Source organism: Chiloscyllium punctatum, chromosome 12 (assembly GCF_047496795.1).
Source record: "Chiloscyllium punctatum isolate Juve2018m chromosome 12, sChiPun1.3, whole genome shotgun sequence".
Taxonomy (NCBI): domain Eukaryota; kingdom Metazoa; phylum Chordata; class Chondrichthyes; order Orectolobiformes; family Hemiscylliidae; genus Chiloscyllium; species Chiloscyllium punctatum.
Window position 1 is genome coordinate 10,693,401 of NC_092750.1, and position 14,252 is coordinate 10,707,652.

The 14,252-nt window shown below is 52.8% G+C and overlaps 11 non-coding genes across 11 annotated transcripts; all 11 read left to right on the plus strand.

The window, feature by feature from the left end:
- The first annotated feature begins 1,125 nt into the window (after nucleotides 1-1,125).
- trnaf-gaa (transfer RNA phenylalanine (anticodon GAA)) lies at nucleotides 1,126-1,198 on the plus strand. The gene has a single exon. It is a non-coding gene; the product is annotated as a tRNA-Phe (tRNA).
- A 1,183-nt stretch (nucleotides 1,199-2,381) lies between these two features.
- trnaf-gaa (transfer RNA phenylalanine (anticodon GAA)) lies at nucleotides 2,382-2,454 on the plus strand. Its single transcript has one exon. It is a non-coding gene; the product is annotated as a tRNA-Phe (tRNA).
- A 1,183-nt stretch (nucleotides 2,455-3,637) lies between these two features.
- trnaf-gaa (transfer RNA phenylalanine (anticodon GAA)) lies at nucleotides 3,638-3,710 on the plus strand. The gene has a single exon. It is a non-coding gene; the product is annotated as a tRNA-Phe (tRNA).
- A 1,183-nt stretch (nucleotides 3,711-4,893) lies between these two features.
- trnaf-gaa (transfer RNA phenylalanine (anticodon GAA)) lies at nucleotides 4,894-4,966 on the plus strand. The gene has a single exon. It is a non-coding gene; the product is annotated as a tRNA-Phe (tRNA).
- A 1,183-nt stretch (nucleotides 4,967-6,149) lies between these two features.
- On the plus strand, nucleotides 6,150-6,222 carry trnaf-gaa (transfer RNA phenylalanine (anticodon GAA)). The gene has a single exon. It is a non-coding gene; the product is annotated as a tRNA-Phe (tRNA).
- Nucleotides 6,223-7,405: 1,183 nt separating this feature from the next.
- On the plus strand, nucleotides 7,406-7,478 carry trnaf-gaa (transfer RNA phenylalanine (anticodon GAA)). The gene has a single exon. It is a non-coding gene; the product is annotated as a tRNA-Phe (tRNA).
- A 1,183-nt stretch (nucleotides 7,479-8,661) lies between these two features.
- On the plus strand, nucleotides 8,662-8,734 carry trnaf-gaa (transfer RNA phenylalanine (anticodon GAA)). Its single transcript has one exon. It is a non-coding gene; the product is annotated as a tRNA-Phe (tRNA).
- A 1,183-nt stretch (nucleotides 8,735-9,917) lies between these two features.
- Nucleotides 9,918-9,990, plus strand: trnaf-gaa (transfer RNA phenylalanine (anticodon GAA)). Its single transcript has one exon. It is a non-coding gene; the product is annotated as a tRNA-Phe (tRNA).
- A 1,183-nt stretch (nucleotides 9,991-11,173) lies between these two features.
- Nucleotides 11,174-11,246, plus strand: trnaf-gaa (transfer RNA phenylalanine (anticodon GAA)). The gene has a single exon. It is a non-coding gene; the product is annotated as a tRNA-Phe (tRNA).
- A 1,183-nt stretch (nucleotides 11,247-12,429) lies between these two features.
- Nucleotides 12,430-12,502, plus strand: trnaf-gaa (transfer RNA phenylalanine (anticodon GAA)). Its single transcript has one exon. It is a non-coding gene; the product is annotated as a tRNA-Phe (tRNA).
- Nucleotides 12,503-13,685: 1,183 nt separating this feature from the next.
- On the plus strand, nucleotides 13,686-13,758 carry trnaf-gaa (transfer RNA phenylalanine (anticodon GAA)). The gene has a single exon. It is a non-coding gene; the product is annotated as a tRNA-Phe (tRNA).
- The last annotated feature ends 494 nt before the right edge of the window (nucleotides 13,759-14,252 follow it).

Genomic DNA, 14,252 nt, shown 5'->3' on the forward strand with positions numbered 1-14,252 from the left:
GAAGGTGAAGCTCTGCACCTGGTCTTGCTGGCGCGAGGGTGGTTTGCATTGCCTCTCACCCTCCTCCTGCAGCCATTCGATGCCTTTTGCTTCCAGTCTCATGGCACATTTCTTCTGATTGGCTGCGTAAGGAGCATTCCAAAACAGTCAAATAATCAAATCGACAAACCCTCAATCCTGCACCTATTCCAATTCTCCGACTCTTCATTGACCAACATCTGCGAACGCACAAAACACTCTTTGAGTCAGCGACGCGTCCATGCTGGCCTTTGCACTCTCTCTCTCTCTATCAAACACTCCCTCGCTCGTAAGCTTGCTGACGGCCAGCTGTTCCAGCTTGCAAAAACCGGTGATCCCTGATCGCAATGGAAAAGTTGCAGGAGAGACGCTGACATGCGCATGGCCGCCTGACTTTAGGTTGATTTGAGCGTTCCAGAGGCGCGCCTTGGGAAATCGCTTTGGACTGTACCTTGTTTTCGACACAAGCGGTCACTTCAGAAGTGATTGTGCAGAATGACGATGGAAAAGTATTCACAAACAGAGTCGGTGGTGTAAACAGGCAGTGACTTACATGCCGCTTTGGAGATGGTTGCGGAGAACTTGGGAATCCTCAAGCCTGCAGAGTAAGAACTGATGGTTTTCACAGTGGACGGACTGAAGCCGGAGCAGAGGCGATGAGTTCAAATTGTTCCGGTGCGTCGGCTCGCTCGCAAAGCAGCTTAGACCGATACTGACCGTTTGCAGACGGATGGCATCACGTGCAGCAGTTCGAGAGCTAGAGGAGAGATGGGGTGAAGCTGGCGAGAGATGTTGACGGTGAACGGAGCACGACGTGGAACTTGTCGAGGACTGGAGGGACCAGTTCCTGGTTGTGCATTCGACGAGCGAGTCGACCAGAGCCAAGCTGTCAACTTCAGAAATGATTGTGCAGAATCAACGACAGTGTCGATATAGACGGCATAAAGAGGCAGCGGCTGAAGCCAACTGTCCGGCGAGAAAACAGGCTGGGAAATTTTGCCGGAAGGAGTCGATGTCGTGAGGAGATTTGGAACAAAAACGCAGGGCAAATCCCAAGTGAATGTGGCAGCGAGCAAAGTGCTGCAGCGTGCCGAGCTGGCTGCAGCTGCCGAAATAGCTCAGTTGGGAGAGCGTTAGACTGAAGATCTAAAGGTCCCCGGTTCAATCCCGGGTTTCGGCAGGTGCAGAGTCGCTCGCGCGCTCCGTCCTTCGTTTAACTGCGACGGAGGCGAGTGAATGAAGGTGAAGCTCTGCACCTGGTCTTGCTGGCGCGAGGGTGGTTTGCATTGCCTCTCACCCTCCTCCTGCAGCCATTCGATGCCTTTTGCTTCCAGTCTCATGGCACATTTCTTCTGATTGGCTGCGTAAGGAGCATTCCAAAACAGTCAAATAATCAAATCGACAAACCCTCAATCCTGCACCTATTCCAATTCTCCGACTCTTCATTGACCAACATCTGCGAACGCACAAAACACTCTTTGAGTCAGCGACGCGTCCATGCTGGCCTTTGCACTCTCTCTCTCTCTATCAAACACTCCCTCGCTCGTAAGCTTGCTGACGGCCAGCTGTTCCAGCTTGCAAAAACCGGTGATCCCTGATCGCAATGGAAAAGTTGCAGGAGAGACGCTGACATGCGCATGGCCGCCTGACTTTAGGTTGATTTGAGCGTTCCAGAGGCGCGCCTTGGGAAATCGCTTTGGACTGTACCTTGTTTTCGACACAAGCGGTCACTTCAGAAGTGATTGTGCAGAATGACGATGGAAAAGTATTCACAAACAGAGTCGGTGGTGTAAACAGGCAGTGACTTACATGCCGCTTTGGAGATGGTTGCGGAGAACTTGGGAATCCTCAAGCCTGCAGAGTAAGAACTGATGGTTTTCACAGTGGACGGACTGAAGCCGGAGCAGAGGCGATGAGTTCAAATTGTTCCGGTGCGTCGGCTCGCTCGCAAAGCAGCTTAGACCGATACTGACCGTTTGCAGACGGATGGCATCACGTGCAGCAGTTCGAGAGCTAGAGGAGAGATGGGGTGAAGCTGGCGAGAGATGTTGACGGTGAACGGAGCACGACGTGGAACTTGTCGAGGACTGGAGGGACCAGTTCCTGGTTGTGCATTCGACGAGCGAGTCGACCAGAGCCAAGCTGTCAACTTCAGAAATGATTGTGCAGAATCAACGACAGTGTCGATATAGACGGCATAAAGAGGCAGCGGCTGAAGCCAACTGTCCGGCGAGAAAACAGGCTGGGAAATTTTGCCGGAAGGAGTCGATGTCGTGAGGAGATTTGGAACAAAAACGCAGGGCAAATCCCAAGTGAATGTGGCAGCGAGCAAAGTGCTGCAGCGTGCCGAGCTGGCTGCAGCTGCCGAAATAGCTCAGTTGGGAGAGCGTTAGACTGAAGATCTAAAGGTCCCCGATTCAATCCCGGGTTTCGGCAGGTGCAGAGTCGCTCGCGCGCTCCGTCCTTCGTTTAACTGCGACGGAGGCGAGTGAATGAAGGTGAAGCTCTGCACCTGGTCTTGCTGGCGCGAGGGTGGTTTGCATTGCCTCTCACCCTCCTCCTGCAGCCATTCGATGCCTTTTGCTTCCAGTCTCATGGCACATTTCTTCTGATTGGCTGCGTAAGGAGCATTCCAAAACAGTCAAATAATCAAATCGACAAACCCTCAATCCTGCACCTATTCCAATTCTCCGACTCTTCATTGACCAACATCTGCGAACGCACAAAACACTCTTTGAGTCAGCGACGCGTCCATGCTGGCCTTTGCACTCTCTCTCTCTCTATCAAACACTCCCTCGCTCGTAAGCTTGCTGACGGCCAGCTGTTCCAGCTTGCAAAAACCGGTGATCCCTGATCGCAATGGAAAAGTTGCAGGAGAGACGCTGACATGCGCATGGCCGCCTGACTTTAGGTTGATTTGAGCGTTCCAGAGGCGCGCCTTGGGAAATCGCTTTGGACTGTACCTTGTTTTCGACACAAGCGGTCACTTCAGAAGTGATTGTGCAGAATGACGATGGAAAAGTATTCACAAACAGAGTCGGTGGTGTAAACAGGCAGTGACTTACATGCCGCTTTGGAGATGGTTGCGGAGAACTTGGGAATCCTCAAGCCTGCAGAGTAAGAACTGATGGTTTTCACAGTGGACGGACTGAAGCCGGAGCAGAGGCGATGAGTTCAAATTGTTCCGGTGCGTCGGCTCGCTCGCAAAGCAGCTTAGACCGATACTGACCGTTTGCAGACGGATGGCATCACGTGCAGCAGTTCGAGAGCTAGAGGAGAGATGGGGTGAAGCTGGCGAGAGATGTTGACGGTGAACGGAGCACGACGTGGAACTTGTCGAGGACTGGAGTGACCAGTTCCTGGTTGTGCATTCGACGAGCGAGTCGACCAGAGCCAAGCTGTCAACTTCAGAAATGATTGTGCAGAATCAACGACAGTGTCGATATAGACGGCATAAAGAGGCAGCGGCTGAAGCCAACTGTCCGGCGAGAAAACAGGCTGGGAAATTTTGCCGGAAGGAGTCGATGTCGTGAGGAGATTTGGAACAAAAACGCAGGGCAAATCCCAAGTGAATGTGGCAGCGAGCAAAGTGCTGCAGCGTGCCGAGCTGGCTGCAGCTGCCGAAATAGCTCAGTTGGGAGAGCGTTAGACTGAAGATCTAAAGGTCCCCGGTTCAATCCCGGGTTTCGGCAGGTGCAGAGTCGCTCGCGCGCTCCGTCCTTCGTTTAACTGCGACGGAGGCGAGTGAATGAAGGTGAAGCTCTGCACCTGGTCTTGCTGGCGCGAGGGTGGTTTGCATTGCCTCTCACCCTCCTCCTGCAGCCATTCGATGCCTTTTGCTTCCAGTCTCATGGCACATTTCTTCTGATTGGCTGCGTAAGGAGCATTCCAAAACAGTCAAATAATCAAATCGACAAACCCTCAATCCTGCACCTATTCCAATTCTCCGACTCTTCATTGACCAACATCTGCGAACGCACAAAACACTCTTTGAGTCAGCGACGCGTCCATGCTGGCCTTTGCACTCTCTCTCTCTCTATCAAACACTCCCTCGCTCGTAAGCTTGCTGACGGCCAGCTGTTCCAGCTTGCAAAAACCGGTGATCCCTGATCGCAATGGAAAAGTTGCAGGAGAGACGCTGACATGCGCATGGCCGCCTGACTTTAGGTTGATTTGAGCGTTCCAGAGGCGCGCCTTGGGAAATCGCTTTGGACTGTACCTTGTTTTCGACACAAGCGGTCACTTCAGAAGTGATTGTGCAGAATGACGATGGAAAAGTATTCACAAACAGAGTCGGTGGTGTAAACAGGCAGTGACTTACATGCCGCTTTGGAGATGGTTGCGGAGAACTTGGGAATCCTCAAGCCTGCAGAGTAAGAACTGATGGTTTTCACAGTGGACGGACTGAAGCCGGAGCAGAGGCGATGAGTTCAAATTGTTCCGGTGCGTCGGCTCGCTCGCAAAGCAGCTTAGACCGATACTGACCGTTTGCAGACGGATGGCATCACGTGCAGCAGTTCGAGAGCTAGAGGAGAGATGGGGTGAAGCTGGCGAGAGATGTTGACGGTGAACGGAGCACGACGTGGAACTTGTCGAGGACTGGAGGGACCAGTTCCTGGTTGTGCATTCGACGAGCGAGTCGACCAGAGCCAAGCTGTCAACTTCAGAAATGATTGTGCAGAATCAACGACAGTGTCGATATAGACGGCATAAAGAGGCAGCGACTGAAGCCAACTGTCCGGCGAGAAAACAGGCTGGGAAATTTTGCCGGAAGGAGTCGATGTCGTGAGGAGATTTGGAACAAAAACGCAGGGCAAATCCCAAGTGAATGTGGCAGCGAGCAAAGTGCTGCAGCGTGCCGAGCTGGCTGCAGCTGCCGAAATAGCTCAGTTGGGAGAGCGTTAGACTGAAGATCTAAAGGTCCCCGGTTCAATCCCGGGTTTCGGCAGGTGCAGAGTCGCTCGCGCGCTCCGTCCTTCGTTTAACTGCGACGGAGGCGAGTGAATGAAGGTGAAGCTCTGCACCTGGTCTTGCTGGCGCGAGGGTGGTTTGCATTGCCTCTCACCCTCCTCCTGCAGCCATTCGATGCCTTTTGCTTCCAGTCTCATGGCACATTTCTTCTGATTGGCTGCGTAAGGAGCATTCCAAAACAGTCAAATAATCAAATCGACAAACCCTCAATCCTGCACCAATTCCAATTCTCCGACTCTTCATTGACCAACATCTGCGAACGCACAAAACACTCTTTGAGTCAGCGACGCGTCCATGCTGGCCTTTGCACTCTCTCTCTCTCTATCAAACACTCCCTCGCTCGTAAGCTTGCTGACGGCCAGCTGTTCCAGCTTGCAAAAACCGGTGATCCCTGATCGCAATGGAAAAGTTGCAGGAGAGACGCTGACATGCGCATGGCCGCCTGACTTTAGGTTGATTTGAGCGTTCCAGAGGCGCGCCTTGGGAAATCGCTTTGGACTGTTCCTTGTTTTCGACACAAGCGGTCACTTCAGAAGTGATTGTGCAGAATGACGATGGAAAAGTATTCACAAACAGAGTCGGTGGTGTAAACAGGCAGTGACTTACATGCCGCTTTGGAGATGGTTGCGGAGAACTTGGGAATCCTCAAGCCTGCAGAGTAAGAACTGATGGTTTTCACAGTGGACGGACTGAAGCCGGAGCAGAGGCGATGAGTTCAAATTGTTCCGGTGCGTCGGCTCGCTCGCAAAGCAGCTTAGACCGATACTGACCGTTTGCAGACGGATGGCATCACGTGCAGCAGTTCGAGAGCTAGAGGAGAGATGGGGTGAAGCTGGCGAGAGATGTTGACGGTGAACGGAGCACGACGTGGAACTTGTCGAGGACTGGAGGGACCAGTTCCTGGTTGTGCATTCGACGAGCGAGTCGACCAGAGCCAAGCTGTCAACTTCAGAAATGATTGTGCAGAATCAACGACAGTGTCGATATAGACGGCATAAAGAGGCAGCGGCTGAAGCCAACTGTCCGGCGAGAAAACAGGCTGGGAAATTTTGCCGGAAGGAGTCGATGTCGTGAGGAGATTTGGAACAAAAACGCAGGGCAAATCCCAAGTGAATGTGGCAGCGAGCAAAGTGCTGCAGCGTGCCGAGCGGGCTGCAGCTGCCGAAATAGCTCAGTTGGGAGAGCGTTAGACTGAAGATCTAAAGGTCCCCGGTTCAATCCCGGGTTTCGGCAGGTGCAGAGTCGCTCGCGCGCTCCGTCCTTCGTTTAACTGTGACGGAGGCGAGTGAATGAAGGTGAAGCTCTGCACCTGGTCTTGCTGGCGCGAGGGTGGTTTGCATTGCCTCTCACCCTCCTCCTGCAGCCATTCGATGCCTTTTGCTTCCAGTCTCATGGCACATTTCTTCTGATTGGCTGCGTAAGGAGCATTCCAAAACAGTCAAATAATCAAATCGACAAACCCTCAATCCTGCACCAATTCCAATTCTCCGACTCTTCATTGACCAACATCTGCGAACGCACAAAACACTCTTTGAGTCAGCGACGCGTCCATGCTGGCCTTTGCACTCTCTCTCTCTCTATCAAACACTCCCTCGCTCGTAAGCTTGCTGACGGCCAGCTGTTCCAGCTTGCAAAAACCGGTGATCCCTGATCGCAATGGAAAAGTTGCAGGAGAGACGCTGACATGCGCATGGCCGCCTGACTTTAGGTTGATTTGAGCGTTCCAGAGGCGCGCCTTGGGAAATCGCTTTGGACTGTACCTTGTTTTCGACACAAGCGGTCACTTCAGAAGTGATTGTGCAGAATGACGATGGAAAAGTATTCACAAACAGAGTCGGTGGTGTAAACAGGCAGTGACTTACATGCCGCTTTGGAGATGGTTGCGGAGAACTTGGGAATCCTCAAGCCTGCAGAGTAAGAACTGATGGTTTTCACAGTGGACGGACTGAAGCCGGAGCAGAGGCGATGAGTTCAAATTGTTCCGGTGCGTCGGCTCGCTCGCAAAGCAGCTTAGACCGATACTGACCGTTTGCAGACGGATGGCATCACGTGCAGCAGTTCGAGAGCTAGAGGAGAGATGGGGTGAAGCTGGCGAGAGATGTTGACGGTGAACGGAGCACGACGTGGAACTTGTCGAGGACTGGAGGGACCAGTTCCTGGTTGTGCATTCGACGAGCGAGTCGACCAGAGCCAAGCTGTCAACTTCAGAAATGATTGTGCAGAATCAACGACAGTGTCGATATAGACGGCATAAAGAGGCAGCGGCTGAAGCCAACTGTCCGGCGAGAAAACAGGCTGGGAAATTTTGCCGGAAGGAGTCGATGTCGTGAGGAGATTTGGAACAAAAACGCAGGGCAAATCCCAAGTGAATGTGGCAGCGAGCAAAGTGCTGCAGCGTGCCGAGCTGGCTGCAGCTGCCGAAATAGCTCAGTTGGGAGAGCGTTAGACTGAAGATCTAAAGGTCCCCGGTTCAATCCCGGGTTTCGGCAGGTGCAGAGTCGCTCGCGCGCTCCGTCCTTCGTTTAACTGCGACGGAGGCGAGTGAATGAAGGTGAAGCTCTGCACCTGGTCTTGCTGGCGCGAGGGTGGTTTGCATTGCCTCTCACCCTCCTCCTGCAGCCATTCGATGCCTTTTGCTTCCAGTCTCATGGCACATTTCTTCTGATTGGCTGCGTAAGGAGCATTCCAAAACAGTCAAATAATCAAATCGACAAACCCTCAATCCTGCACCAATTCCAATTCTCCGACTCTTCATTGACCAACATCTGCGAACGCACAAAACACTCTTTGAGTCAGCGACGCGTCCATGCTGGCCTTTGCACTCTCTCTCTCTCTATCAAACACTCCCTCGCTCGTAAGCTTGCTGACGGCCAGCTGTTCCAGCTTGCAAAAACCGGTGATCCCTGATCGCAATGGAAAAGTTGCAGGAGAGACGCTGACATGCGCATGGCCGCCTGACTTTAGGTTGATTTGAGCGTTCCAGAGGCGCGCCTTGGGAAATCGCTTTGGACTGTTCCTTGTTTTCGACACAAGCGGTCACTTCAGAAGTGATTGTGCAGAATGACGATGGAAAAGTATTCACAAACAGAGTCGGTGGTGTAAACAGGCAGTGACTTACATGCCGCTTTGGAGATGGTTGCGGAGAACTTGGGAATCCTCAAGCCTGCAGAGTAAGAACTGATGGTTTTCACAGTGGACGGACTGAAGCCGGAGCAGAGGCGATGAGTTCAAATTGTTCCGGTGCGTCGGCTCGCTCGCAAAGCAGCTTAGACCGATACTGACCGTTTGCAGACGGATGGCATCACGTGCAGCAGTTCGAGAGCTAGAGGAGAGATGGGGTGAAGCTGGCGAGAGATGTTGACGGTGAACGGAGCACGACGTGGAACTTGTCGAGGACTGGAGGGACCAGTTCCTGGTTGTGCATTCGACGAGCGAGTCGACCAGAGCCAAGCTGTCAACTTCAGAAATGATTGTGCAGAATCAACGACAGTGTCGATATAGACGGCATAAAGAGGCAGCGGCTGAAGCCAACTGTCCGGCGAGAAAACAGGCTGGGAAATTTTGCCGGAAGGAGTCGATGTCGTGAGGAGATTTGGAACAAAAACGCAGGGCAAATCCCAAGTGAATGTGGCAGCGAGCAAAGTGCTGCAGCGTGCCGAGCTGGCTGCAGCTGCCGAAATAGCTCAGTTGGGAGAGCGTTAGACTGAAGATCTAAAGGTCCCCGGTTCAATCCCGGGTTTCGGCAGGTGCAGAGTCGCTCGCGCGCTCCGTCCTTCGTTTAACTGCGACGGAGGCGAGTGAATGAAGGTGAAGCTCTGCACCTGGTCTTGCTGGCGCGAGGGTGGTTTGCATTGCCTCTCACCCTCCTCCTGCAGCCATTCGATGCCTTTTGCTTCCAGTCTCATGGCACATTTCTTCTGATTGGCTGCGTAAGGAGCATTCCAAAACAGTCAAATAATCAAATCGACAAACCCTCAATCCTGCACCAATTCCAATTCTCCGACTCTTCATTGACCAACATCTGCGAACGCACAAAACACTCTTTGAGTCAGCGACGCGTCCATGCTGGCCTTTGCACTCTCTCTCTCTCTATCAAACACTCCCTCGCTCGTAAGCTTGCTGACGGCCAGCTGTTCCAGCTTGCAAAAACCGGTGATCCCTGATCGCAATGGAAAAGTTGCAGGAGAGACGCTGACATGCGCATGGCCGCCTGACTTTAGGTTGATTTGAGCGTTCCAGAGGCGCGCCTTGGGAAATCGCTTTGGACTGTTCCTTGTTTTCGACACAAGCGGTCACTTCAGAAGTGATTGTGCAGAATGACGATGGAAAAGTATTCACAAACAGAGTCGGTGGTGTAAACAGGCAGTGACTTACATGCCGCTTTGGAGATGGTTGCGGAGAACTTGGGAATCCTCAAGCCTGCAGAGTAAGAACTGATGGTTTTCACAGTGGACGGACTGAAGCCGGAGCAGAGGCGATGAGTTCAAATTGTTCCGGTGCGTCGGCTCGCTCGCAAAGCAGCTTAGACCGATACTGACCGTTTGCAGACGGATGGCATCACGTGCAGCAGTTCGAGAGCTAGAGGAGAGATGGGGTGAAGCTGGCGAGAGATGTTGACGGTGAACGGAGCACGACGTGGAACTTGTCGAGGACTGGAGGGACCAGTTCCTGGTTGTGCATTCGACGAGCGAGTCGACCAGAGCCAAGCTGTCAACTTCAGAAATGATTGTGCAGAATCAACGACAGTGTCGATATAGACGGCATAAAGAGGCAGCGGCTGAAGCCAACTGTCCGGCGAGAAAACAGGCTGGGAAATTTTGCCGGAAGGAGTCGATGTCGTGAGGAGATTTGGAACAAAAACGCAGGGCAAATCCCAAGTGAATGTGGCAGCGAGCAAAGTGCTGCAGCGTGCCGAGCTGGCTGCAGCTGCCGAAATAGCTCAGTTGGGAGAGCGTTAGACTGAAGATCTAAAGGTCCCCGGTTCAATCCCGGGTTTCGGCAGGTGCAGAGTCGCTCGCGCGCTCCGTCCTTCGTTTAACTGCGACGGAGGCGAGTGAATGAAGGTGAAGCTCTGCACCTGGTCTTGCTGGCGCGAGGGTGGTTTGCATTGCCTCTCACCCTCCTCCTGCAGCCATTCGATGCCTTTTGCTTCCAGTCTCATGGCACATTTCTTCTGATTGGCTGCGTAAGGAGCATTCCAAAACAGTCAAATAATCAAATCGACAAACCCTCAATCCTGCACCAATTCCAATTCTCCGACTCTTCATTGACCAACATCTGCGAACGCACAAAACACTCTTTGAGTCAGCGACGCGTCCATGCTGGCCTTTGCACTCTCTCTCTCTCTATCAAACACTCCCTCGCTCGTAAGCTTGCTGACGGCCAGCTGTTCCAGCTTGCAAAAACCGGTGATCCCTGATCGCAATGGAAAAGTTGCAGGAGAGACGCTGACATGCGCATGGCCGCCTGACTTTAGGTTGATTTGAGCGTTCCAGAGGCGCGCCTTGGGAAATCGCTTTGGACTGTTCCTTGTTTTCGACACAAGCGGTCACTTCAGAAGTGATTGTGCAGAATGACGATGGAAAAGTATTCACAAACAGAGTCGGTGGTGTAAACAGGCAGTGACTTACATGCCGCTTTGGAGATGGTTGCGGAGAACTTGGGAATCCTCAAGCCTGCAGAGTAAGAACTGATGGTTTTCACAGTGGACGGACTGAAGCCGGAGCAGAGGCGATGAGTTCAAATTGTTCCGGTGCGTCGGCTCGCTCGCAAAGCAGCTTAGACCGATACTGACCGTTTGCAGACGGATGGCATCACGTGCAGCAGTTCGAGAGCTAGAGGAGAGATGGGGTGAAGCTGGCGAGAGATGTTGACGGTGAACGGAGCACGACGTGGAACTTGTCGAGGACTGGAGGGACCAGTTCCTGGTTGTGCATTCGACGAGCGAGTCGACCAGAGCCAAGCTGTCAACTTCAGAAATGATTGTGCAGAATCAACGACAGTGTCGATATAGACGGCATAAAGAGGCAGCGGCTGAAGCCAACTGTCCGGCGAGAAAACAGGCTGGGAAATTTTGCCGGAAGGAGTCGATGTCGTGAGGAGATTTGGAACAAAAACGCAGGGCAAATCCCAAGTGAATGTGGCAGCGAGCAAAGTGCTGCAGCGTGCCGAGCTGGCTGCAGCTGCCGAAATAGCTCAGTTGGGAGAGCGTTAGACTGAAGATCTAAAGGTCCCCGGTTCAATCCCGGGTTTCGGCAGGTGCAGAGTCGCTCGCGCGCTCCGTCCTTCGTTTAACTGTGACGGAGGCGAGTGAATGAAGGTGAAGCTCTGCACCTGGTCTTGCTGGCGCGAGGGTGGTTTGCATTGCCTCTCACCCTCCTCCTGCAGCCATTCGATGCCTTTTGCTTCCAGTCTCATGGCACATTTCTTCTGATTGGCTGCGTAAGGAGCATTCCAAAACAGTCAAATAATCAAATCGACAAACCCTCAATCCTGCACCAATTCCAATTCTCCGACTCTTCATTGACCAACATCTGCGAACGCACAAAACACTCTTTGAGTCAGCGACGCGTCCATGCTGGCCTTTGCACTCTCTCTCTCTCTATCAAACACTCCCTCGCTCGTAAGCTTGCTGACGGCCAGCTGTTCCAGCTTGCAAAAACCGGTGATCCCTGATCGCAATGGAAAAGTTGCAGGAGAGACGCTGACATGCGCATGGCCGCCTGACTTTAGGTTGATTTGAGCGTTCCAGAGGCGCGCCTTGGGAAATCGCTTTGGACTGTACCTTGTTTTCGACACAAGCGGTCACTTCAGAAGTGATTGTGCAGAATGACGATGGAAAAGTATTCACAAACAGAGTCGGTGGTGTAAACAGGCAGTGACTTACATGCCGCTTTGGAGATGGTTGCGGAGAACTTGGGAATCCTCAAGCCTGCAGAGTAAGAACTGATGGTTTTCACAGTGGACGGACTGAAGCCGGAGCAGAGGCGATGAGTTCAAATTGTTCCGGTGCGTCGGCTCGCTCGCAAAGCAGCTTAGACCGATACTGACCGTTTGCAGACGGATGGCATCACGTGCAGCAGTTCGAGAGCTAGAGGAGAGATGGGGTGAAGCTGGCGAGAGATGTTGACGGTGAACGGAGCACGACGTGGAACTTGTCGAGGACTGGAGGGACCAGTTCCTGGTTGTGCATTCGACGAGCGAGTCGACCAGAGCCAAGCTGTCAACTTCAGAAATGATTGTGCAGAATCAACGACAGTGTCGATATAGACGGCATAAAGAGGCAGCGGCTGAAGCCAACTGTCCGGCGAGAAAACAGGCTGGGAAATTTTGCCGGAAGGAGTCGATGTCGTGAGGAGATTTGGAACAAAAACGCAGGGCAAATCCCAAGTGAATGTGGCAGCGAGCAAAGTGCTGCAGCGTGCCGAGCTGGCTGCAGCTGCCGAAATAGCTCAGTTGGGAGAGCGTTAGACTGAAGATCTAAAGGTCCCCGGTTCAATCCCGGGTTTCGGCAGGTGCAGAGTCGCTCGCGCGCTCCGTCCTTCGTTTAACTGCGACGGAGGCGAGTGAATGAAGGTGAAGCTCTGCACCTGGTCTTGCTGGCGCGAGGGTGGTTTGCATTGCCTCTCACCCTCCTCCTGCAGCCATTCGATGCCTTTTGCTTCCAGTCTCATGGCACATTTCTTCTGATTGGCTGCGTAAGGAGCATTCCAAAACAGTCAAATAATCAAATCGACAAACCCTCAATCCTGCACCAATTCCAATTCTCCGACTCTTCATTGACCAACATCTGCGAACGCACAAAACACTCTTTGAGTCAGCGACGCGTCCATGCTGGCCTTTGCACTCTCTCTCTCTCTATCAAACACTCCCTCGCTCGTAAGCTTGCTGACGGCCAGCTGTTCCAGCTTGCAAAAACCGGTGATCCCTGATCGCAATGGAAAAGTTGCAGGAGAGACGCTGACATGCGCATGGCCGCCTGACTTTAGGTTGATTTGAGCGTTCCAGAGGCGCGCCTTGGGAAATCGCTTTGGACTGTACCTTGTTTTCGACACAAGCGGTCACTTCAGAAGTGATTGTGCAGAATGACGATGGAAAAGTATTCACAAACAGAGTCGGTGGTGTAAACAGGCAGTGACTTACATGCCGCTTTGGAGATGGTTGCGGAGAACTTGGGAATCCTCAAGCCTGCAGAGTAAGAACTGATGGTTTTCACAGTGGACGGACTGAAGCCGGAGCAGAGGCGATGAGTTCAAATTGTTCCGGTGCGTCGGCTCGCTCGCAAAGCAGCTTAGACCGATACTGACCGTTTGCAGACGGATGGCATCACGTGCAGCAGTTCGAGAGCTAGAGGAGAGATGGGGTGAAGCTGGCGAGAGATGTTGACGGTGAACGGAGCACGACGTGGAACTTGTCGAGGACTGGAGGGACCAGTTCCTGGTTGTGCATTCGACGAGCGAGTCGACCAGAGCCAAGCTGTCAACTTCAGAAATGATTGTGCAGAATCAACGACAGTGTCGATATAGACGGCATAAAGAGGCAGCGGCTGAAGCCAACTGTCCGGCGAGAAAACAGGCTGGGAAATTTTGCCGGAAGGAGTCGATGTCGTGAGGAGATTTGGAACAAAAACGCAGGGCAAATCCCAAGTGAATGTGGCAGCGAGCAAAGTGCTGCAGCGTGCCGAGCTGGCTGCAGCTGCCGAAATAGCTCAGTTGGGAGAGCGTTAGACTGAAGATCTAAAGGTCCCCGGTTCAATCCCGGGTTTCGGCAGGTGCAGAGTCGCTCGCGCGCTCCGTCCTTCGTTTAACTGCGACGGAGGCGAGTGAATGAAGGTGAAGCTCTGCACCTGGTCTTGCTGGCGCGAGGGTGGTTTGCATTGCCTCTCACCCTCCTCCTGCAGCCATTCGATGCCTTTTGCTTCCAGTCTCATGGCACATTTCTTCTGATTGGCTGCGTAAGGAGCATTCCAAAACAGTCAAATAATCAAATCGACAAACCCTCAATCCTGCACCTATTCCAATTCTCCGACTCTTCATTGACCAACATCTGCGAACGCACAAAACACTCTTTGAGTCAGCGACGCGTCCATGCTGGCCTTTGCACTCTCTCTCTCTCTATCAAACACTCCCTCGCTCGTAAGCTTGCTGACGGCCAGCTGTTCCAGCTTGCAAAAACCGGTGATCCCTGATCGCAATGGAAAAGTTGCAGGAGAGACGCTGACATGCGCATGGCCGCCTGACTTTAGGTTGATTTGAGCGTTCCAG